The sequence below is a fragment of the Schistocerca gregaria genome, chromosome 10 (assembly GCF_023897955.1).
Source record: "Schistocerca gregaria isolate iqSchGreg1 chromosome 10, iqSchGreg1.2, whole genome shotgun sequence".
In the NCBI taxonomy this organism is placed as follows: Eukaryota; Metazoa; Arthropoda; class Insecta; order Orthoptera; family Acrididae; genus Schistocerca; species Schistocerca gregaria.
In genome coordinates, this window is record NC_064929.1 from 63,849,509 (window position 1) to 63,875,952 (window position 26,444).

General features: G+C 41.5%; 1 long non-coding RNA gene across 1 annotated transcript; it reads left to right on the forward strand.

The window, feature by feature from the left end:
* The first annotated feature begins 1,353 nt into the window (after window positions 1–1,353).
* Window positions 1,354–24,138, forward strand: LOC126293607 (uncharacterized). The gene is made up of 4 exons (XR_007552318.1): window positions 1,354–1,647; window positions 7,134–7,612; window positions 15,967–16,496; window positions 23,042–24,138. It is a non-coding gene; the product is annotated as an uncharacterized LOC126293607 (long non-coding RNA).
* The last annotated feature ends 2,306 nt before the right edge of the window (window positions 24,139–26,444 follow it).

Consider the following 26,444-nt stretch of genomic DNA (forward strand, 5'->3'; position numbering starts at 1 on the left):
ACAGCAAATATTAGTAATAATACTCTGTCAATTACATTGTTTGCAGTTAGTGACAGCAAAAATGTTTAGTAATGCTTGTGATTTTGCAGACGCAGTTCTGACCCTGATTACTGGTTGCTGTACGTATCTATCCACATCAAGGCTCTTAAAAGAAAATCGTGAAGATTCAAGACAGCTCTTAGGGGATTTGTAGTTTAAAAGTACCATAGTTATAAAATAAGTGTGCAGAATGAGTGATTGAACTTTGTTTAATTGAAGTTGTTATGCGATTTTAAAGGAATGATAAATGTTAAATATAGTGAGTGAATAATGAAAAACTCATTTTCCACAAGTTCAGCTGTCATATACGGTAATTTTTCGGCCATTTAATTATTGGTAAAGACTTGTTGGAGAGAGACATGCCGCCCCCTCCCTTTCCTCACAATCTTGGCTTGAAACTGACCTGTAACAGAGCCCAAGGTCTAGAGTATGCATTTTTAGGCTGTTGATATGAAAGTGGGAAGTACGGATCTTCCAGTTAAATCAGGAATAGTTTTTTTGCAGTAGTTGAAGGTAACCCAGGAAAAGCTTACTTATGAAGGTGGTTGTAGTGTCAGCAAAAAGTTCTTGTGTATACAGTTGCCATGTAGAACACCAAGTGCAAAATTTTTCTCCAGAGTCTTGAACTGTGTCAGAACAAAAGTGAGGTATTCATATGACTCACTACTATAGTCTTCGTTTCATAGGCATGTGGAGACGTGGAGTATTAACCACAACTGTCATATTGGAGGCAGAATCAAACACATATATTAGGTTACTTGTCCCTAAATCATATTTTCTGGAGAAAAAGGCAATGTTGTTTCTCATTGATATAATACATTCAGAGTCACAGCTGTGTTTGACCACCCACAACTGGTGCTGAATCTGCATTTCGTCATTCGTATAATATGCAGACACAGTACATCGATCTCGTGAGGCACAGAGTCTTATAACGAAGTATGAAAGTTGGTCAGCCGATGGCACTCAGCAAAGAATGTTAATTGCCCTTTTTAGTTGCTACTTGCGACTTCTAGTTGCGATTTGCAACCGTAATCGAAGTTGGACTCGACAGCAAATCTCAGAGAAAAAGCGTAGTAAGAATTTTGGCCAACATATGACGCTGTTAACTGCGCATTTTAGTTACTACTTGCGACTTCTAGCCGCGACTTGTCACTGAAATCGCAGGAAGCAGTACGAAATTCGGTCAACAGATGGCGCAAGGCGTTGAATGTGCAGTTCTACTTGCCACTGCTAATTGTGAGTAAAATCGCAGTTAGATTCTGTAAAGTTGTTATTGTGATATCTGTGACTTGTCAGTCACTGTGATTTCTAACAGATACGCGATTTCCTGCCCACTACAATAATGTGTAACGCCAGTATTTGCACATTCATAGACATAATTACAGGCAAATGGAAACAAATAATGTCTGTAAGAAAGGGGGGCTATGTTATATCTTCGAATGAAGGTCTTTGTAAATACAAATATTGGTGTGCCTGTGCCACTGTAGGGGCTGTACCTCGTGGGATTGTTGATTTTGTTATCAAATCGCTCAAACTCACGGTTTCTGTGATCATGACGTGAATGTGAGTGAGCGAACGGTGCTTGATTGGTATTCTTTTTGTCGTGAGGTTTGTTCTGAATATATTAAACGATTTATTGAAGTAAAATAACCATTATAGTTATACATTACATTACAATCATTTGAGAGTGAATTACGAGGATGTATTGAGTGTCTGCATAATTCTTAGTAGTAGATTACATTCAGTGCAGGTATTATAACAGATTATCATTTGAACCATTTATTGCATAGTCTCTAGTTGATCTGGTCCTCGTGTTGCATATTTCTATATGGCATCTCTCACAAGACTGTCCACATAGTGTACACTTGCAAAGGTTTGACGGTTCGTGGTATGTTGTATTTGCACAAATTTCATGGTGGAATCCGTGTACTGCTAGTCTTGTAAGTACGTGTCTCATCTCAAAATTTGCTGCTGTCCAAGTGCGGTCGATCATGGCCCCGGATCCATAGAATTGCGTTGGTACAAACTCTCTTTTCTTGAGTAGTGATCTTAGTAGGTTCTCCGATGCTGATGTATCGGGAAGTTAGAACCTTGTCCTTAGGTCCTCTGTGAGGAAAGATTGTCGGGCGAGAAGGTAGACTAATCTTGAGCTTGTGGTTTTTGCTGCCCTAATGTTCTTTTGTTATAGGTTGCTTTTACTTTTTCCAATGTTTCTAAGTTCTTTTCATTCAGGTGTATCCATATGATTTCCATCCCATAAGCCACTATCGGTATTATTTTTGATTTGAAGAGTGCCATAGCTGTGTCTAGATTTAGTGTTCTGATGGAACTTATTTCGTTTATCGCTCTGATGGCTTGTCACTTTCTCTGTTGTGTGTTTAGTGAAGCACTTTGCGGATGGCTGGATGGTTATCCCTAGATATTTGTAATCTTTTGTGATAGATACTTATTTTCCTTGTAGTGCAATTCTTGTCGTTTTTGGGATTTTCCCGCCTGGTCTGAATACCATCATTTCCCTGTTGTCGGTGTTGATTACGAACTTGTGTTTTGTGCACCATTTCTCCACGTCTTCTATAGTCTCCTGTAGTTTAAGTTTTTTGAGCCTATCACAATGTCGTCCGCATAGGCGTATGCTTAGACATCTTCGTCTTGATTGATTTCCATAATGTCCTTTGCTGCCAGAATGAACAGAAGCGGCCTTAGTGGTTCTCCTTGGAGTACTCTGTTTGTTTGCCTTATTGCTTCAGACAGGTCGAGGTTTCAGAGATCCTTATCTCGTTCCTTTCATTTAGGGGGTTTATGATCCTCATCCAGACGCTCTCTCTTCCCAGGGTTTTGTCGAGCATCCTTTTTACTAATGATCGATCAAGGAAGTCGAAGGACTTTGTGAAGTCTATGGGTACAGCATAATATTGATGCTTCTTATCGATGGTTTCCCATATGTTTTTTAAAAGTCTCTTATTCTTCCTGTGATTAGTTTTGTGAATACCTTAAAAGGATTGCTTTCCAAGGCTATTCCTCTGTATTTGTTTGTTGCCTTTCCATTTGTACATCACCCTTAGTATTGATTCTCTCCACTGGCCTGGTACTTTTTGCTGTTTTAATGCATTTGTTATAAAGTTTTGTTCAGGTTGGTGGTAGCAGATGGGCTGTGTCTTTAAGGTATTCATTGTAAAGCATGTCGGGTCCTGCTGCTTTCTTCCTTTTTGTTGATTCAGTGATGTTTCGGACCTCATTTGGAGTGAGTGGGGACCAGGCTGGCATCTCTTGTGGTGTGAGCTCTTGACTTGCTACCTGTACTCCTTGTCTACCACATTTGTTCAGAATGTCTTTGAAATGTCTCTTCCATGCTTATATAGTGTGACAGTGCCTGCTTTCGAGGGGAGATTGCAATGAATGGCTCTCTCCTGGCGTCTTCAGCTAGTCTTCTTCCCTGTATGCCATTCTCTTCTCCCTTGTTAGTGTTTTGTAGGATATTCTTTTCTCAGCGTATGTTTGTAGTAGTGAGTGATTGTGTCCGTTTTTAGTTGGTGTAAAGCTTGGAGTACTTCTTTTCTTTGCTGATAACACTCTTGATCGAACCATGGTTTAGCTCTTCTCACTTTCCTGGGGTTAGTTGCTTGTTTTAAGATTTTCTCCAGTTCAAGCGTTGCCTGCTCTACATTTGAGTTGTCGATTAAGGACTCAATTTGTTCTCTCTGGTCGTGGTATTCTTCCACTTTCCTTGGATCCAGTCTCCTCGAGTGGTCTCTTCTCGGTTCTCTCTTGCCTTCCAATCACTTTGTATGGCTATGTTCATCGGGATGTGTTTTCTTATAGGCGTGTGGTTTGCATTCCAAAGTGGGCTTATCTCCCCTTTTGTGTTGCCTCATGAGGGCGATATCAATAGCACTTTTGCCATTATGGCAGAAGTACGTAGGGATGTTTGTGTCATTTAGCAGGATGAGGCCCCCCTCCTTGTAGTGATTCGATTACTAATTTTGTTTTGTGACTCTGTACATCCAACTGACAGTTTAGATCCCCTGTGATAAGTGAAGGTTTGTCTTTCTTGCTCCGTCTTATGTTGGCCCAGTTCATCAATTATGTCTATGGCCGATTCACTTGGCTGGAAGTATGTTGCTAGTATTGTGATGTGTTTTACTTCTATTAGAATGGAGTGATTTAGTTCTGTTGTCGCTATAATTGGCGTTATCCACAGTTTCAGTAGCACTGTTATTCCTGCTTGGGGTCGCCCCCTTTCTCCTTGCTTTGCCAGCATATTTGTGCTATAGAATTTCAGGCGTTGCCAATGCTCTGTGAGAAAAGTTTCTGTGAATATTGCTACATCATAACCTTCGAGAAAGTCTGTTGGAGCTATGCATGCTGCGTTTTTCAATCCTTCTACATTCCATAACATTATCTTCATGTTTTTCTCCCTTCGTTTACTCCTTGTTTTGTCGTCTCTGCGTACAACTGGTTTTGACACTCTAATACGGGTGTGCTTCTCAGATTGTCTGCTATGTTGTGGCATTGCTGGTCTTGGGCCAGTGAAAATCCCGAGTTTCCTTCTGAATATATTAAATACAAGGTTAATGTGGGTGGGCCTGGGGTAGTCGTAGAGATTGACGAGTCGCAGTTTGGGAGGATAAAGTATGGGAGGAGTAAGCCTGTGGTTGGTTTATGGATGTGGGGGGGGGGGGAGGCTGTGGTATTGGGGGCTGGGTATTCAGAATGTGTTTTTAGGGTTGTTGAAGGGAGGTCTAAGGCGGAATTAGTGGGGTTAATTGAGGAGTATATACCATTGGGTCCACAGTAGTTTCAGATCCTTTTTCTTCATATTGGGGGTTGGGTGAGAGGGGTTTCAATCTATTTTGTTGAGTTGTAGTGTGAAATTGAGATTTTTTTATGTTGCATTTGGTTTTTGTTTATGGGTTTTTTTATTTTCGGGTGGGGGGGGGTCAGATCTTTCTTCTTCTGGTCGAGTATTTTTCCGATGGTTTCTGGTTTTTTTGTGTGTGTGTGTGTGTGTGTGTGGTGGGAGGGGGGGAGGGAGGAGTAAAGTAGTTTGATCCTTTAACTTTGGTTGTGGTCTTCCTCTGGTCCATCTCTATTGATAGAAGCCTTTTGTGTCACATTGGATGACTGACAATCTCAACTGATTCACAATGGACCATAAATGCCTTCCCTGCTGATTTAAGGATTGTGTTATGTCACCTTGTCATTACATTTGATTTTGAGACCGAGCTTGTAACACTGCCCTTTAAAACAATTCAGTCTATTCCGTTCCTCTGTCCCCAGGATCCAGGTCTCGTTCTCATACAATGAAATACTCCAAACATCAGCTTTTCGAATATTTTTTCTGACTTCTGTTGTTTTTAGCAGGTCTTGTTCTTATTTTATCTTTGCTTCTACCACCAGTGATGTTGCTTTGTAAATAAGTAAACAAGTCAACTTTGTTGCAGTAGCTTTCCACATGTGAGTCCCTACTCATACTGGTTTCAAATATTTTGTCACAAATCAACACCAAAACTTCTATCTTTTCAAGTTATAATCTTTCCCCATAACTGTAATCACTTATTTAACATGGATTCCAGATATTGCTCACTTTCAGGTAGAACGTCTGCCTTGAGCACATCTTATCCTTTCTTCTATATTATAATACCTGCTTCTCTTTTCTTGCTTTGAGCTTCCTATCTTTATAGATCAAAATAGTTACTGGTAAGCACATTCTAGGTGGGCTCCTTTCTGAATATGTTCATGTATGTGTGTTGAGCACCCACCAGTAACATCAGTCTCATCTTTATGAAGCTTCCATCTAACTTAAGGGGATCTGTATTTTATTCCTACTTTCTTCAGGATCTCTAACTTTGTTTTGCATGTTATATTCTCAAAAAGTATCAGAATTTCTAGAAAAGCTGTGGCGCTAAATTTCTTTTCGTACATTCCTCTGTTACTAATTTTGAAGCTTACGTCCCTCCGCTGTCTATCGACAGCCGGGGGGTTATTATTTTGTGATGGTTTCACAACTAGTGCAAGTGTTCCATAATGTTCACATTTTAAGACTTTTTTTTTTTTTTGGTATTATAAGCTTCTTTTGAAAATCTGTAGGTGGTTGAAACCTTTTCACGTATGTTACACATACAGTCTTACTCTGGTCTTCAGATTCCATTCCTCCCCCTTTGAGAAGTTTAGCAGGAATATTGTGTGTTACCAAGGCTTTTTTGTTTATCAAATTTTTGAGTTACTTGAAATTCCTCTTTCAATATGAGTGTACCTAAAATTGCTGTTGGTTGATCCAAGGCAATTTTCATTTGGTTAATTGTGTTAAAACTTCTCATTTGAAGAATAGCCTGACCGTACATAGTGGGTATTCAAGACACTGAGTAAGAAATGGAGCCGAGATATTTAGTCAGTATTAGACCTTGTATTTGAGAATTTATACCAATGGGAATTACAGAGTTATTCATACCATCTGCAACACTGGTGGCATGACATCGAACACAAAATGGTAACACACATGTTAGTTGAAGGGAAGCCGTATTCTCTGTGAGCGACTCTAACACATCATCCTACAAATGTTTGGGTGTTGTGCTGTTGGACTCTGTCAAAAGTACTTTGTGAATTGTAGTCTGATTACACCTACTTGCCCGAAACAAAGTATCTTAGAAAGACACCCCTGGCTTTTGTAGCAGATGTGGGACTAATGATTGTGTGCGAAGTAATACAGATTCCAGTTGTAAAGCTCCTTGTTTTCTTGATTACATAGAGAAATCAGGAGGTTAACTTGTTGAATAAAGTACTATTATAGTTCCTTCTGGCTTTTTATTTTACTAGATTTCCATTTTGAATGACTTTATGGGTAAATAACTGCGAATTAAAGTCTGGGGATTGTAATGCAAATGAAATTTACCAAAACAATAAGCAATTCTTAATTTATCAGATATTTACAGCTGTTTGCCTGTGGCATCAATTTGACACATCAAGGATACAATATTATTGCTTTCAACATACTCTTGACGGTGTTTACCCACTGTTGATATAGCTCTGTCAGTAGCTCATACAAGTATACAGTGTAGTGTAAGGACAACGGCTTATTCAGTGATGCCATGTTTCAGAATCATCTCCAATGGAAGGAGATCAGAAGACTTCATCTGTGAACGTGGGCTCTCCGTCAGTCACTGGTGACTGCGCCGTGATGACGTTGGTAGTAGGTGACACGTGTCTGGAGGTGTACTGGGCCATGCTGCAGCTATGTTCCAGCACGACCCCCTGAAGAGGCAAGCAGCAGCCAACTGACAACTCACGATATGGAGAGCTCGGTGCTGCACCACCTGCTGTCGTACATCTATACCCTCCAGCTTCCCCCCCCCCCCCCCTCTCCCCCGCCGCCAAGCACAGTTTCCCAGCTATTGGTTGCTGCCGACAAATATGGTGTGTCAGTCCTGAAGGAAGAGTGTGAGAGACTGCAGCAGCCACAGCTGTTCTAGTGGTTATGCATTCCTTTGTCAGATCCGCCTCTCGTATAAAGGCCCGTTTGGTTTGAGATGGGTATAATGCCTAAATGGCTGCCATCTGATCCTCCAACAAGAATCAGGTAAGCACGAGACATATCACTCGCCTGTATTGCTCAGTGCTATGTCTGTCTATTTCTAAGTCTGCAATGTTTGCCACTGAACTGTTCTATGACAAGTGATGTACTTTTGGAAAATGTTGCCACATGATGATCAGATTCTGTGCAAATTTTTGCATACGTCCACAATGAACGTTGGTAAAGTTTTACTTTTGTCCCTATTATATTTGCAGAGATGTTCATTTGTTTGTATGCTGCAATGCTGCGTCTATTAGCAGTGCACCCATTAGTTTTTGGCAACTTTGAGACATACCTCTAGCAATATTTTCTTAATTAAAATCTATGTTACCTAGTACACATTTTGGGGATTAACTGAAGCGTCCGATTCCACCCGTCGGGTTTGACCCGTGACGTAAGGCTGTTGTGTTGTATGGCGTGTTTGTAGGTGTCGCTTTGATATGATTGGTGGTGCTCTCTGGTGGTGTTTTGTGTGTTAGGTGGTGATTTTGGTTTAGTTTGCGTGTATAGTGTGTTTACAGGTGGCGTATTGTTGTGGTCTGTGGTTCTCCCTGGTGGTGTGTTTATGGTTAGTGTGTAATGTGGCATATGGGGTTCAATTGCGTGGTTCTATTTCAGTGCTGACTGTAGTTTCATCAAAATATGTTTCAATGAGTTAACGATTTTGGTTTTGTTATGTCGACGTTATTGTAGTTTTTTTCTGTTCGTAGTGTGTGAATTTTGGTAAATCGCTTTGTTTTTGTTAGTTGTGGATACGACTGACAAAGTCAACAGTTTTTGGTTGTCGGCGGTGTGGGAGACTGAATAAAATTTATTCAGCTATTAGGCATGTTGGCTGAAGTCGTGAAGTGTTCAGTGTGTCGTGAAGAAATAAGGCTTACCATAGTTCCAGTGTCTCTGATCAGGGACGGCTATATGTGGAGATGTCGTAAGGATATCAGGTCAAGGGAAGTGTTCGATTATAATTTTGATTTTCTAGGATTAAGTGTGGTGGTGGTGAAAGTTTTGAGAGTTAGTGTTGTGTTGGTAGTTGCTGCTGACCTATATAGGTCAAGGGAAGTGTTTGATTCCAGTCAATATTGTTTTTAGTTGATTTTGGGAAGGTTTGGTCATTTTATTTTATCGATTCTGTTGTTTGGTTTAGTGGCGTGTGTTTATTTTTTTGTTTGTACCCACCCAAAACCCTCCAGTTTCCCTTACTCGGCCCATTAGTTTCATTATATTTTTGGAGGAATATATATATTTGATTTTTTTAAATCTATTTTTGTGTTTGTTGTTTACGTTATGACGTCATAGTCGCGATATGAGAGTTGTTGTGAAATCATTTCCGTCATATTGGTGACGTCATTGGTCAAAGCAGACGGGTGGAATCGGACATTTCTGTTAACGCAGTTTTGGCACTCTTAAGCAAAATAATAATAAAAAAGATTTTCTGAGTGGTTTGCATATGGGTAATTTGAAGCTAAGTTGTCCGAAAAAATTATGCTCAAAAAAAGTGTGAAGTTTAGTTTTTTATACCTGTGGAAGTAATTGTAGAATACACTTGATACTTTGTGTGTAATAACTTAGCACTACCAGGTCTTTGACCAAAAACTTTCATTCACCTACTGCTCTCCAGTAGGTTACAAATTCAGGGCAGATTTGACAGTTTTTCTAAAAATGCATGAAGTGGCCCTTTTTTTTTTGCCCACTTTTACAGAGAAATGTCTTCAGCAAACTCTTTTGCATCATTTTCATGGGGCCCATGTACTGCTAGTACTGAAATTGTCTGACGGCTTTCATTATATTCTGCAGTTGTTAAGAAATATCTGTGAAAAATCATATCAGAAGTCCTGATGACTTGGAATTGAGCTTGAATCAAAAAAAACTGCAAGCAAGTAGTTTTTTTTTAGAAATCTCTACAGCACTCAGCAGTACAAAATTCTTCTGTATAGAAATGAAATGGATTAAGAAAGCTAATAAAATTATTAGTTTTCAGTTTTTATGAATCTAATAATGTGAACTAATCAAATTTGAAAAGAATAATTTTTGGGTTCTGTCTGAAATACCTTCCCAGATAATCGTGTCGCTGACATTATCTACATGGCAGTGCAGCTTTCCTCATAACATACCACAGAAAATAAATGAAACTTGTAAAAAAAAAAAAAAAAAAAAAAAAAAAAAAAAAAAAAAAAAATTTAAAGGAAGTTGAACTAAACATAATCTTAGGAGCCTAAGAGTCCTTTTCTAGCTCTGGCTAGTCATACCACCTCCAGTGCACCATCAGAAGATAAGCCTGAAAAGGTTCAAAAACCAGTTTGTGGAATAAATAACTGTTCCAAATAAGTGAGTGATTGCAGTTTTCTGTATTAATTTAAGGCACAGTTCTTGTGAAGACTCAAACGGGTTAGCAGTTGGTGACACACAAACTGTTGTCTCCTTGTTTGAGGAGCAGACTGCAGAAAAGGTATGGCCATCAACTGGCTTGTACCAGAATTCCTGACATCCGAGAAAGTCACCCTGTTGTCTCCACTGTTGAGGGTTGCTTTTCTTCTCTTATACGTAACAGAGGAACATCTGGTGTGGCTGTTGCCTTGCTACCAGAAGAAAAATGTATTGTCATTATTAAGAAAAGTTAGTTGATTGCAGTAGTGGATTTTTGTTTCGAACATTTAATGATTTTCTGCTTATCATTTATCATCCTGTTAACTTAAAGTAAATGCTTGAAATAAGGGCAAGAACATGAATTGGATGGCACCAAATTCATTGAGTTTTGTTTTTATCTGCCTGTCATTTGAGAGAGACAGGCTTGTGTGTGTGCGTGTGTGTGTGTGTGTGTGTGTGTGTGTGTGTGTGTGTGTGTGTGTGTGTGGGCGCACGCACACACACACACACACACACACACACACACACACACACACACAGTAGTATATACCTATCCTTTTTTCCCCCTAAGGTAAGTCTTTCCACTCCCGGGATTGGAATGACTCCTTACCCTCTCCCTTAAAACCCACATCCTTCCCTCTTTCCTTTTCCTTCCCTCTTTCCTTTTCCTTCCCTCTTTCCTGACGAAGCAGCCGCCGGTTGTGAAAGCTCGAAATTTTGTGTGTGTGTGTGTGTTATTTTACTGTGCCTGTCTACCGGCGCTTTCCCGCTTGGTAAGTCATGGAATCTTTGTTTTTAATATATTTTTCCCATGTGGAAGTTTCTTTCTATTATCACATTTCGTGATATGCTGTTGCATCCAGACACAAATATATGTAGGCCCCAAGTTTATCAACTATAAAATGCAGTGCTTAGATTTCGAAAATTTTCATCCAGTGTGGCTTCTGCTTTGATCATCCCTTGCGGCCTACTGCTACTGCGGAAGATGTGGCATTGTGCCAACATGCTTCTGACAATGAAACACTGACAATGATTATTTCAATTTTTTACTGTTCCGTAAAATTAAGATTGTGGTAAACGGCTGATCTAGTGGTGCCTGGTGTCTTGCTTAGGTTGAAATGTAAATTTTGGTTAATATTCGTGATTTAATTCGTGCATCATGTATTAAATTATTTCATGCTGTGGTTTTCATGGTTCTGTGATTTCATGAGCTCTGTGCTGTGAAACTGTGATGAAGGATATCAGTGTTGATGTCTTCCTGTTAAAAACTTGCTATTTTTGTATTAAACATTGCATTCTGTGAAAACATGTTTTCAACGCATCTATGCATTAATAACTGTTTAAATTGCAAGGACTGTGCGATTTTTGTTGTGCAGTTACGGTACTCTGTCACGATTGAGCATTTTCTGTATCTCTGCCATGGAAAGTGAATGTTGGGGAAGCAGACACTGTCAGAACACAGCACCACAATAATTACTTGACTGTAAAATTATGTGAGTAAAAGTGCTCTGCAACATTTTATTTACAGCCTATATCATCAGTCGAAATAGGGTTATGTTTGCTAGTTTTCAAATGTCTCCACCATTTCCAGCTGTTCCAATGGACTATAATTTCTCTACCTCTTCTAGTATTTCATCAGAGTTATTTAATTTGTAAAGACATTTGATGAGTGTGTTTGAGGGAAATCAATAGCAAACAGTCTGTGGGTCGATGAAACAAAACCCTAAATTTATAATAATACCTGTTGGCAGGTCATTGTTTTGGAAATGAGGGTAGCAAGTAACTTCAAATTTCCTGACACTTTAGCATAGTAACCCCCTCTAAAAATGATGAAAAATCCTATTTTTGCTGCACATGAAAGCCTTGGGATAGGCAACCTCCAACTAAGTCTGTGTACAATGAGCTGCTCGGTTTGCATGTGGTGGCCAGTTGCAGCACAGGAGATAAATGTGTAGTCACACCTTAAGGATAATTTAATAAAATTGTATAAATCCTCTTACTCTATGGCCATGGTGCAGCAATTGTAATATATTTTCTGTTTGAAAGAAACTGTCTAGGTTTTAAAGCTAACATAGGCTTTGACACATTTTGCTTTTTTGAGACATCTTCAGAAATTGTATAGGAACTTCGGGTGTTATGCAGACATTATATCACGGCAGTCAGCTGTGACCATAAACAAATGAGAACTTAGAATACCCGAGGTGAGAGGAGTGGTACCGGGGTATAAGACCTGGCTCTTTCTCAAAGGGCTGCCATCCTGTGTCTGCATTCTGTGCTTCCACAAATGCAGAACTGACATAACGGTCATAGGGATCGCTGATTGCTTTTGTTGTGGTGAGATGCATTCGAATCCCTTTATGCACCAGGGTTAGACCCTCCATTCATTTCAGAACAATAAAAGGAAACAAGCAATCCACAACAGAAAATAAATTGGAGTACACAAAGCGTTTGGTAGTGGCTACTGCACAATTGTTTGCCGGTATCTTATGCAATCATTGTTCAAAACACTCCCCACCTAAAACTGCCATGATATAGTGTTCGCGTAATAACACATGCCTTCGCTGAAGGTGGACACCAAAATTTCAACCATTTCTGAATGTTGCCCATAATTTCAACCATTTCTGAATGTTGCCCATAATTTCAACCATTTCTGAATGTTGCCCATAATTTCAACCATTTCTGAATGTTGCCCGTAATTTCAACCATTTCTGAATGTTGCCCGTAATTTCAACCATTTCTGAATGTTGCCCGTAATTTCAACCATTTCTGAATGTTGCCCGTAATTTCTGTAATATCTCTGAAGATGCCTCATAATGACAAAACACTTCAATAAAGCTCATGCTATTTTTACAGCCTAGACTGTTTTTTTATACTGAAATTTTATTAAAAGTTGCGAGAATATTACAAATGATAAGAATCCTGGAATTAGTACTCTAAAAGGCATTCCCTTTTGTGACATTGAACTGTATATGGTCAGTTTCCTATTTAGATTACAAAATGTGCAGCTGATTGATGCTCTGCAATAAAGATCTCTTCATAATGCCTAGTGTTTAGTGATGTGTGTTGTCATTTTCTCGAGACATGACAGCGTTGGCTCAGAACTTAACACAGTTGTTAGATTTGATGAAAGGACATCCTCAGGTGGCTTAAAGAGACACATGTTACAGAAATATGTTTTATTACCATTGTTTGTCCATCAAATTTTCTGTAATGATGAAAAACTTTCACACCAGAACTTATATTTTTGTGTGTTAGCATGTTTGACAGTACTATGTAACCCCAATGAAGATATTTAACTAGTGTTATACTAGTGTGACGGAGTAGTAAATTTTATATCATTTCCATTTACATTTATTGATGATAATAATTAAAAATTACTTAGAGGAGTGACAGTTAATAATTTTTGTTTTACATTCTAACATATTCAGCATAACATAGAGTAACTCAAAATGTGTTAAAATTTACTGTTTGTATTGGCAAGTGTCTGATTTATAGTTGTTGAGAATTGTAACAGAGTAATATTGTAGTTAATAAAATAGAAAGAAACTTCCACATGGGAAAAATATATTAAAAACAAAGATTCCAAGACTTACCAAGCGGGAAAGCGCTGGCAGACAGGCACAATGAACAAAACACACAAACACACACACAGAATTACTAGCTTTCACAACCGATGGTTGCTTCTTCAGGAAGGAGAGGGAAAGACGAAAGGATGTGGGTTTTAAGGGATAGGGTAAGGAGTCATTCCAATCCCGGGAGCGGAAAGACTTCCCTTAGGGGAAAAAAAGGACAGGTGTACACTCGCTCGCGCGCGCGCACACACACACACACACACACACACACACACACACACACACACACACACACACACACACACACACACACACACACACACACACTTAAAGGCCTTTAAATATGTCTGCTTGTGTGTGTGTGTGTGTGTGTGTGTGTGTGTGTGTGTGTGTGTGTGTGTGTGTGTGTGTGCGCATGCGCGCGCGCGCGCGTCCTTTTTTTCCCCTAAGGGAAGTCTTTCCGCTCCCGGGATTGGAATGACGCCTTACCCTCTCCCTTAAAACCCACATCCTTTCGTCTTTCCCTCTCCTTCCTGAAGAAGCAACCATCGGTTGCGAAAGCTAGTAATTCTGTGTTTGTGTGTTTTGTTCATTGTGCCTGTCTGCCGGCGCTTTCCCGCTTGGTAAGTCTTGGAATCTTTGTTTTTAATATATAATATTGTAGTTAGTTATACATACAAATTAAGTGAAACAACCGACTGCAGAGTGACAGGAGAGAGGGCGAGGGACCAGGCTACGTGGAATGGGAGGATGTATTTGTTTGAGGTGGGGTAAGGTGTTGTTAGTTACATCTTCTGTTGTGAGACAGGGAATAGTTCTGCAGATATTCTGTAACTCATGACACAATAAATAACATTCAGAGATTGTTCTAAGAGTTGAGCATATTTGTATATTTTTTTCCATGTGCTGTGGTCTATTTGCTGTGCAAGTTTCTGGTAGGTGATTGTTAAGCCGTCGGCACACGGACTGAGCATCCGAACGTTGAGCGTGCCGAGTTTCTGACGCCACAGCATGGAATAGCACGTTTGGGAGTCTTTCCGAATGTGCAGAGAGATGTCTAGCATGTCAGATATTCTTAGTGTGCGTCTGTGCGTTGACCAGTGAGATGGCACAACGCCACCTACGTCACACGCACCTCGTCTCCCTTCAGTACAGAGTTGTGAGGCACCATATTGACATTCATTTCAACCCTATACATATATATGCCGTTCTGAGCACCATAAAATTGAGAATCATTGCAAAACCCGTTGTTAAGGGTGTGATTCGTTCCAATAAAATAAGGAGAAACACCATATTCGCGGCAAAAGAATTATTGTAACTTGCGTATAATGAGAGTAGGCTATTTGAAGGCAGTTCCTCAAGATCCACCCGAAACGCATTGTTCTTGGTACAGTTTCGTATAATTAAATTTCAGTTAGCACAACTTGTTGTTGTAGCTTTTCACATATCTATATTCGAACACTGATTTGTAGTCTTTCCTCACAAACCATCAACTTTGATTTATGCTCACTTGTTTCAATATTATACTGTTTCCTCATATTACTATCCTTTTATTTAACATACATTGGAGGTCTTGTTAATTTTAAGGTAAGACAGCTGTGTCATTAACATCTCTCTTTTCTCATATTCTCTCTTTCTCTCTCTGAACTATGTACAAAATTCCAAACAGTAATGCGACAAACAAAATATGTTTTGAGTAGAGAAGCAAATACAGAGCACGGGCTTCCTACATCATCATAGCTGCATATGCACAAGAAAGCATGTTTCCTGTCACTCTCTGGCAACTGTTAAAATGAACCTATTTCCTACATTTCTTAGGAAAATATTGCAAATGCTCGTTTGAGAAACATTACTGTCGGAAGTAAATTTCTTAGATCACGGAGTGTTTGACTCTCATTCTGAACATGAACAAATCTGGGGCCCAGAAGTCCATCCATTTGCATCATTATTTAAAATTTTTGTGGCACATTTGAGTTTGATATGTAACAGTGATTTTGCTAGTGGCTGACATCACTTGTCTTACGTTCTGATGATTGGCTGACAAAAGCGCATCATCAATGCTTTGGAAACTAGTGTGCTGTATTTAGTGGAATTTGTATTTATACTTTCACAATAAGAAATATGCAGTGTACATGTTCCTATGTTTCATATATCTTTACAAAACAGATTTTTTTGCTGTGTTTCATTTTCTAAAGTGCCAGGAAGTCGTGGGCTGGTGTATGAAACCTTTATCATTTAAGGATTGACGTTTCACATCTCTGAGGGAAAGTATTGTCACCTAAATCGGAAAAACTGTGTTTTCACCTGGGAAAACTGTTTTCATCCAGAAAAATGTGTTTTGAAGCTGGAAATATGGGAAGAATAAGTCCCCCCACCTGCAAGTGCACTCTGGACAAAGACTTGCTAAATAATTGCTTGTTTCAGGATCATCCACAATGGGACAAGTTCAGGAGACATCATCCGTCAACCTGGGTTCCCTGTTGGGGATGGTGCCATGGTGACTCTAGTGGTGGGTGATAAACGTCAGATAGTGCCTCGCGCCATCTTGCAGTCGTGTTCCAGTACGACGCACTGGTGGGTGGCTGGGGCCAGGTGACAATCCCTGAGCTGGAGGACTCGGTACTGCACTAGCTGCTGGCTTACCTGTATACTCTCCAGGCCTCCCAGCTGCCATACACGGCTTTCCAGTGTTTGGTCATTGCTGATAAGTGTGGGGTATCTGCCCTGAAGTAGTAGTGTGAGAGGCAGTCGGCTGTGAGGACAGTGTCAGCCACAGCTGTTCTTGCAGTTATGCACTCCTATGTCAGTCACGGGCAGGCAACCATCTCCTGCATAAAGGCCTACTTAGTAGTCCCTGTGAAGGCCACACAGGGCTGGATGAATGTGAAGCTTTACCAGCCTCAACATTTGATTGCAGTGAAACTGCTGCCATTTCATCCACCAGAAACAACCAGGTAAGCAAAAGCAAGCCACTCGTCTGTGTTGACCAGTGCTGTGTGTGTGTGTTTCCATTCCTATACTGTTTGTCACTGAGTTTCCTTAGATGCATGTAAGATATTCATTGACTTCTCATAGGAGCTTCATCAATTCTTAGTTATATTGATCAAAACAGCATCCTTTGCCCAGTCACAGGTGTTACTTGTGACAAGTTGGAAGATGTTTCTGTAACCATCACTCCCCATAAGAGCTTAAATATGGTCCAGGGTATCATGTTTCACAGGGATCTTCTTTTGCAGTCTGACGATGAGCTGCGCGCCAGTTTAGAGTGGCGAGGTGTACTTTTCATCCGTCTTGTCCACTGGGATCCGAGGGATAATCAGGTTGTTACCGGTGCCTTCATCTTGGCCTTCAAGGGTGATACATTGCCCGAGAAGGTCAAGGTGATGGTCTACCGCTGTGAAGTAAAGCCCTATATCCGTTCCTCGGTGCGGTGGTTTAAGTGCTGGAAGTTCGGCCATGTGTCTTCACGCTGTACTTCCAGTGTCACATGTTGAGATTGCGGACGCCCATCTCATCCCAATACTAAATGTGCCCCGCCTACTATCTGTGTCAACTGCAGAGAGCACCGTTCGCCTTGCTCGTCAGACTGCAGGATTCTCCAGAAAGAAAGGAAAATCATGGAGTAGAAGATCCTGGACCAATTGACCTACAAGGAGTCTAAGAGAAAATTTGAACGCCTACATCCGGCGCGTATGACATCGTCTTACACTGCTGCTACAACAGTTCTGGCACCATCAGCTCCGCCAACCCCAGTCACCTTTCAGTCGGAAGACTGATGGTGGGAGGCATTTCCCTCCCTGTTGCTCCTGCACCACCGACTTCGGGATCAAACCCCCCCCCCAACCACCAGGGACGTCCATCCCCACTTCTAAGCTAAAGAACCGTAAGTCTTCCACGGCTTCTCTCACTAGGAAGAGGGCCCTTGGGTAACACCCTTCCCAGGTTTCTGCTAGTTGGAAAGATGACACCCACCAGTAGCTGAAGGGGCTAAAATCAGTTGGTCGTAGGGCTTCATGCTCGTCCTCAGTCCCAGAGACTGAGCCAGTGAAGTCCTCCCAGTCTGGGAAACTCAAGGAGCAGCGAGAGAAATCCAAGAGAAAGCCCCCTAAGACCAAGGAAATAGCTGTGGCACCCACACCACCACTACCTACAAGCTCTCCGCCTGAGGATGGAGTGGAGATTTTGGCATCCGCTGAGGACCTAGATCTATCCAGACCCTCAGACACAATGGCTATTGACTGCTCAGGCAATAAGTCGGCGGAAGCAGGTGACTCTGAGGCGTAAACTACCTCATTGAATGTATCGTGCCTCCCAGTCTTCCTCCAGTGGAATTGTGGCGATTTTTTTCCACCGTTTGACTGAGCTACGGCAACTGTTAATCTTTACACCAGCTGTCTGTTTTGCCCTCCAGGAAACCTGGTTCCCAGCAACGCGGATCCCTGCCCTTTACAGGAACCGTAGCGACTAGAATCGAGTGTATGGTAGAGTATGTTTATGTCCTAAACTCGGTCTGTAGTGAACATGTGCCCCTTCAAACCCCTCTTGAAGCTGTGGCTGTCAGAATAAGGATGACACAGGAAATAACTGTCTGCATTGTATATCTCCCTCCAGATGGTGCAGTACTCCTGAATGTATTAGCTGCACTGATTGATCAACTCCCTAAACCTTCCCTACTTTTGAGAGATTTTAATGCCCATAACCTCTTGTGGGGTGACACTGCTTACTGGCCGAGGCAGAGATGTTGAAACTTTACTGTCTCAGTTCGACCTCTGCCTCTTAAATACTGGGGCCGCCACACTTTTCAGTGTGGCTCATGGTTGTTATTCGGCCATTGAGTTATCAATTTGCAGCCCAGGAATTTTTCCATCTATCCACTGGAGAGCACATCTATCCACAGAGACACAAGCTGGTCTCCGTGCCAGGGCAGTTTCTATCTGGGTCACTCTACCACTGATAATCTTGTATCCCTTGAGTCTGCCATCCAAACAGCCTCTTCCTGACGCTTTTCGGGTACCAGACCCCAACAGGTGTTCCTGGTGTTACCATAAATTGTGTGTTATCTACCGAAGCAAATGCAGCTGCCAAGCACTTTGCTCGAGCCTGTGCATCGGAGAATTACCCTCCAGCCCTACACACTCTCAAATGGTGGCTGGAAGGGAATGTCTTCTCATTCACTACACACCACAGTGAATCCTATAATGCCCCATTTACAAAGTGGGAGCTCCTCAGCACACTTGCACATTGCCTCGACACACTTGCACATTGCCTCGACACAGCTCATTTGCCTGATCGGCTCCACAGCTAGATGATTAAACATCTCTCATCTGACTACAAGTGACATCTCCTCGTCGTCCAACCAAAGCTGGTGCGGTGGCGTCTTTTCATTGCAATGGCAGGAGAGCACCATCATTCAGATGCTCAAATCTGGTAAAAACCCACTTGATGTGGTTATCTATCGGCCTATCAGCCTCACCATCGTTCTTTATAAGCTGCTGGAATGTATGTTACTTCAGCGGTTGGGTTGGGTCCAGGAGTGACGTGGCGTACTGGCTCCATGTCAGGGCAGCTTCCACCAGGATCGCTCTACCACTGATATTCTTGTGTACCTAGAGTTTGCCATCTGAACAGCCTTTTCCAGACGACAACACTTGGTTTCTATCTTTTTTGACTTATGCAAAGCATAAGACATTACCTGGTGACATCATATCCTTGCCACATTGTATGAGTGGGGTCTCCAGGGTCCACTCCCGATTTTTATCCAAAACTTCCCGTCACTCCATACTTTCCGTGTCCAAGTTGGTGCCTCCCATAGTTCCAACCACATCCAGGAGAATGGAGTCCCACAGGGCTCTGTATTGAGTGTCTCTATTTTTAGCGGCCATTAGTGGTCTAGCAACAGCTGTTGGGCCATCTGTCTCACCTTCTCTGTATGCAGACGACTTCTGCATTTCATACTGCTGCTCCAGTACTGGTGTTGCTGAGTGTCGCCTACAGGGAGCCATCCACAAGGTGCAATCATGGGCTCTGGCCCATGGCTACCAATTTTCAGCTGCGAAGTCTTGTCATGCACTTCTGTTGGCGTCTTACCATTCATCCGGACCCAGAACTTTACCTTCATGACGATCCACTCACTGGTTTTCGACGCTTGATTGACTTGGCTTCCTCATGTTAGTCACCTTAAGCGGAAGTGTTGGCAGCACCTCAATGCCCTCCGTTGCCTGAGCAGCACCAATCGCTCTATGATGCTACAACTCTACACAGCCCTCGTCCAATCCTGAATTGACTTAGGGAGTGTGGTTTATGGTACAGCAGCGCCCTCAGCATTGCATTTACTCGACCCTGTGCACCATTGCAGGGTTTCACTAGCGACAGGAGCTTTTAGGACGAGTCTGGTGACCAGCGTACTGCAGGAAGCTGGGGTCCCTTCATTGCAGATCAGACGTGCGCAACTGCTCACCAGTTCCGCCGCACACATTCGTGGTTCTCCTGAGCATCAGAATTACCATCTCCTTTCCCACCCACGGCAGTACATCTCCCGTATCGGCGGCCCAGGTTAAGGCTAACGATTGCGGTTCGCATGCAGTCCTTTCTCTCGAAATTGGAGTCCTTCCCTTTACCACCTCTACTTCCGGTCCGTTCATGTACGCCACCATGTTGTACACCTCGGCCGCAGCTTTGTCTGGTCCTTTCACGTGGCCCTAAGGACTCCGTTAACCCTGTGGCTTTCCGCTGTCACTTCCTCTCAATTCTTGACGTGTTCTGGGGCTCGGAAGTGGTTTACACCAACGAACCAATGGCTGATGGTAAAGTTGGCTTTGCCTACGTTCACGGTGGCCATGTTGAAGATCATTCCTTACCTGATGGCTGCAGTGTATTTACTGCAGAGCTGGTGGCCATTTCTTGTGCACTTCAGTATCTCCATTCGTGCCCTGGGGAGTCTTTTCTTTTATGTACTGACTCCTTGAGCAGCCTTAAAACTATCGACGAGTGCTACCCTCGTCATCCTTTGGTAGTGTCCATCCAGGAGTCCATCTATGCCCTGGAATGGTCCAGTTGTTCAATGACCCCTGGTCACATGGAGATGAACTTGGTGACAGGCTGGCCAAACAGGCTACACGGAAACCACTTCTGGAGATGGGTATCCCCGCAACTGACCTGCATTCGTTATTACGCCACAAGGGTTTTCAGCTTTGGGAGACAGAATGGCAAAATCTCAGTACGCACAACAAACTATGGAAGTCATCGATGAGAGCCCCTCGCAGGGATTCCATAGTCCTCTGCTGGCTTTGCACCTCAGTGTCGGTGCGGCGGCCTGTTGACAGTAGCCCATATTCTTCTTCTCTGACCTTCGGCTGCCCTGCGACTCCAGCTTCGCTTGCCGGACTCATTATCATTGATTTTGCCTCATCGGCTGATTTGGTTTTACGTTTCATCTGTGAGGGTGGGTTTTATCATTCAGAGTTTTAGCACATGTCCTTTGTCCCTCTGTGTCCTCCACCCTAGTGCTTTTTATTTTCATGGTCGCCAGCCACTGTAATCTGCTTCCTTGTTTTTCTCTCTTCTAACTTTTCTTGCATTTCTCTATTGTTCTCTTCTTCTCTTTTGTTCCTTGTAATGTTCGTTGGCTTTCGTTCATTCTTGTGATCTTTCCTTTCTTTCTGTTTTGTGTTATATGTATCATCTGTTTTATTCTCACACTTCTGGCATTGTTTTATTAGGAACAAGGGACCGATGACCTCGTAGTATGGTCCCTTCCCTGCTCTTGTAAACCAACCAACCTACGTACCTACCTTTCCCTCATTTATTGTATTCAGCTATCAAATCGCATGGCATAATCTGTACGATTCCAGTATAATTAAACTAGCTTTTATTGTTGTTTGCTGTCTCTGCTGCTGCTGATATTGCGATGCCTGTGTCCAGTGTCATCAATGTGAGGAATGCCACTTGCCAAATGCCGTCTCCTGTCCCAGCTTGTGAGGGTGCAGAGGAAAGCAGTCTTCAGGTCATATCTCATGTAAACACCCTCCCCCTTTGTTGTTCCCATATGGTGATGTTGGTGTCAGTCCAGGTAACCACACATGCAAACCAGAATCTCTTCCCTTTGTGTCTGTTTCAGCAATAGATTGAGGGTCATGTTACCCAACTTATTAACAATAAAGAACACTGAAATACAGAATCCCTCCCAGGAATTCTCCAGGAAACAGAATGTAGGGTTATGGTGATTCTGAAATCCAAAACATCTGTTTGAGTGGAGCATAGGGAGATGGTCCACGACAGCTAGCGATGTGGGGAGAAGCAGCTGCTAATTATAGAGCAGATCCCAGAAAGTTCCTATTAATGAGGGGATTACATTATAGCGTAAATGTCTTAAGGCATCACTGATCATGACACATTTGTTGGCAGTTACAAATGCTGCTCCATAATAAAGTGGCAGTTGCCAGAGGTGGGCTTTACTCTGTCGTAGAATGACAATCGGGAAGATTTTGAGTCAGTAGACATAACTTTATCAGAGCAGTGTGCTTGTAAAAAGGAAGGACTAAGTCCAGGCTGTTGATCACTGTACAGTCATTGAAAATTCACGCGTTCCATCTCATTATTGGATTTGAAAGACTAAGCAGCATTTCTCATAATTGTTGCAATATTAAGATCCAGTTTGAGAGTATGGACTGTAAGAGTTGAGTCATCGATTTTGTTTTCAGTTGTAACAATGACCCATAATTTCTTAATATGCATGTAATATTTTTAGAAAACAGAGTATTTCAAAGAAGATTATTAGATTTATCAGCTGTTACAGCTCACTTGGAAGAATAAGAAAAAAATTTTGTTCTTATTTACCTTTCATTGGTGAAAAAGTTGCCAGATTATACTCTACGTTTCAAAAGACAGTTCAAAGCACCAGAATGAAGGTACTGTTTGGTACTCTCGTGGTAATGATGTTCTGACTTGAAAATGATTTTTTACATTTCTCAGTACACACATCAGAAGCATGAGGTACCCAATATCCTCAGGAAGCCAAATTTGCTTGCAGGAATATTTCTGCTTAGTATTAGTTCCATGGAGCACCCGTTCCAGTGGGTTCAATAGTTGATTAACAGAAGAATCATGAGGTCAAAGTTGCGAATGAATGCAACCAGTTGTTACAGCTGATATTTTTTCATAGGGGAATACAGGGACTTACAGCATCAAATGGGATGAAGACTCAATAAAAGGCACAGGCGTAAAATAGTGTCCCCTTGTCAGATTTTCCACTGTAATAAAAATGGAGATAGTTATAGAATCTTTTTAATTATTATTATTATTATTATTATTATTATTATTATTATTATTTGCATTAGATTTGCCTATGCAGTGGTTTCCTTAATTTTGATTTGTGTGTGTGTGTGTGTGTGTGTGTGTGTGTGTGTGAGAGAGAGAGAGAGAGAGAGAGAGAGAGAGAGAGAGAGAGAGAGAGAGAGAGAGAGGAGTAGTAAAGGATAAGAATTTCTCTCTTTTTCTCCAGGAGCCTGTCTGGAGAGGAGAATGGAAGGAAGTTGATGTAGGCAGTTGAAGCGGTGACAGTCGGCAAACTGTGGACGCTGTTTGTAGCAGGTGCAAACATGATAGGAGAGGTGGACTGTACCGTGCTACTTAGCAATGAAGGGATACGTGAATGCAGTGAGGTCACCAGTGGAGAACAGAGCTGAGGTGGATGCAAGGATAAGCGGCACACTCCTGTGAGGAGTGAACATGCGGCACTGGTGCAGCTGCAGCTGGCATCCTCTGCTGACACCGAAACCAGGCGTGTGGAGGGGAGAACGCTGCGGCACTCGGAGATTGTGTACGTTGGCTACTGTGTTGGTGGGTGCAGGGGCCAATAGGTGGCCAGGAAGGGTTTGAGAGAGACCCCTCTAAGCATGGCACAAGACGAGGATAGATGGCAGCTGATGGTTGCAATACTATCATGAAATATGCAGTCTGATAAACTTCTGTGGAATAAATGAGAAACACTTTCTCCATCTGTTTAACACTGTTAAAATAAGCAACGCAAAACTCCTACAGTCATTTGTACCCATATGTATGAGGTTGGTGTGATAAGTCTGGTAAAAAAGGGAAAAAATGTTTTTTTCATAAATAACTCGCCTTACTTCTCAGCATAGCCTCCTTTAAGGGATATGGTCTTGCAAATCCTCCAGCTTTTTCATACCACTGGAAAAATAGGTTCCGGCAGCCTCCACAAAATACTCATTGACTGCCAGTATCACTGCCTCATTTGATGAATACGTCTTCCCAGCCGACACACACATTCAGTAGGGTTGGCTACAGTCTCAGAAATCTCAAGAATTTTTGTTTGGCACTCTTACTGTTGTGACTCTCCGATCGTTCAAAGTGCCGCCGCGCAGTTACGCGCATCCTCTACATGCGGCGCTGTCTGCCAACCGTGCAGCAGCAGCGACACCTAAGCAGCCAGCCAGCCAGCGGCCTCTAGACTCGGACTCAGTTCGGATTTGACTGTTAAAGTGTACACATGTCTTACTCTGTTTACTTGATCTGTGACTTACATGTATTGTCGTCCTTGAAATATATTTGTTAAACTTGACGTTATAACACTTACATTAACATCTTATGTATTTTATCAATGGTTTCCTCTGTGGTGACCTCAGTTGAATGGCCATAGTATACTTTACCTTTGATGCTTGTCTGATCCTGTTTAAATTCATTAATCAAATAGTAAATGGTTTTCAATGATGGGGCAGAGTCCATGTGAGCTTCATCCAATTCTGTTTTGATGTGTGTGACAGTCCACGCCCATCAAATTTAAATGTTTATTCACAGCATGAAACTTGGTTTTCTCCATTTTCAATCACAGTTGACACATTAACCATTCAGACAGCTGTCAACAATAAAATGTATGCTGGATATTACTGAAACAGTGTACACAATCCGTGGAATAATCAAGCTTACTAATCATGAAGGCATAAAAAAAGTTCAAGTCATCATGAAGATTCACCAGACTTATCAAACTACCCTTATTTGTACAACCTGAAAGTACTCGGGTAACATTATGGCAGAAAAAGGTAAGATAGCTGTAAACTAATTTAAGGAACGAGACTTAATCTTTTTGAGAAAGTCTGAAGTCCCTTTTTGAGCTTATCTCCGGAAAACTCCAGAACTGAAAAATGCACACTTCATTACTAATAAAGTTTTCAATACTATCTGATTATTGAAAAATATTTCATTCGAGCCTACATGGTCTTGTGTCAAAAAACTAAATTGCAATATACCCTAATTACAACCTAGTACGCTCCGCTGTTTAAAATGTCTTCACGTCTGATCTTGTAAAGCAGATGGATTTCACACCAGTACTCTCACATTATTATGTGCTCATCAGGAATCAGTTCACTTTCAATTAGAGAATCGGAAAAACAAACTGCAAACTCTACAGTTCCAACACAGCTGTAATGCTACAGTTAAGATATATCACGTAACATGGGTCTCAACTCTCATATCACGGGATACTACAACGATGTTTAACTTCCCACATTTTTCCTTATGTCACCTTCAGGAAAGAGTGTAAGTCCCTCAGCCCAGCAACAGAGCATCTGCAGGGGTTCACTGTCACTGAATCAGCCAGCAGTTGGTCAAACTATGTCTCACAAAAACTCAACAACTGTTATCAGGAGGTCATATATTTCTGTAGCCAATAGTGTTACAAAATTGAACTGAACACACGATGCCCAGAAAGGAGGAAACAAAATGGTGCTTGTGATATTTAATAAAATGGCCATACGGGTAGAAGTAATTGTTGTGACCAGGTCATAGAACAATCATCTATCTACAACAGTGGTTTCTTGGAGTGCCCTGCCAGATGGTTCATTTTTAACTATAACAAATAAAATAGGTCACTTTATTACATGAATGAAGAAGATTATTTAGGAAAAATGAGATTTTCATTCTGCAGCGGAGTGTGCTCTGATATGAAACTTCCTGGCAGATTAAAACTGTGAGCCAGACCGAGACTCGAACTTGGGACCTTTGCCTATCACTGGCAAGTGCTCTACCACACTCCACTGCAGAGTGAAAATGTCATTCTGGAAACATCCCCTAGACCGTGGCTAAGCCATGTCTCCACAATATCCTTTCTTTCTGGAGTTCTAGTTCTGCAAGCTTTGCAGGAGAGCTTCTGTAAAGTTTGGAAGGTAGGAGACGAGGTACTGGCGGAAGTAAAGCTGTGAGGATGGGGCGTGAGTCGTGCTTGGGTAGCCCAGTCGGTAGAGCACTTGCCCGCGAAAGGCAAAGGTCCTGAGTTCGAGTCTCGGTCCGGCTCACTGTTTTAATCTGCCAAGAAGTTTCAGTGATTAAGTACTTCAGTTTTTTTCCACAGGAAAGTGTAGACATTTACAGCTTGTAACAATTCATGTAAATGTTACATAAGTTTCTTCTGCCTGGTCCATTGATGAATGAATGTGAAACTTTCATGCTTCACCAAATTTATTCAAATTGACATCAGAACTGCACACTTGTCATGTAGACAAAACACGCACAGACTTCACTGATCTCTTTGACTTCCAAAAGTAACTTCAAAACTGAGTTGCCGCAGCATCGCTTCATATAGAATTTTAACAATCACTTCCAAAATAAAGCATTATTAATTTTGTACAATTTTGATGTTAGAGTCAAAATGTACAAAACGTAATGAAACTGATGTCACAACCGAATAAAGTATAAACAACAATAATGAATGACAATCTTTTATAGTAATATCTTTATTTTTCTGTAAGAAAATAATCCTGAACTTTAATTACAATAATATCTCTTATATAATGTTAGTTATGCAATTAATTACAGTTTGGGTTTCGATACTAATATTCAAAGGTAGTACAGAGATCGTGCTGTATATGATTACGTACATCAAATGCAAAAAT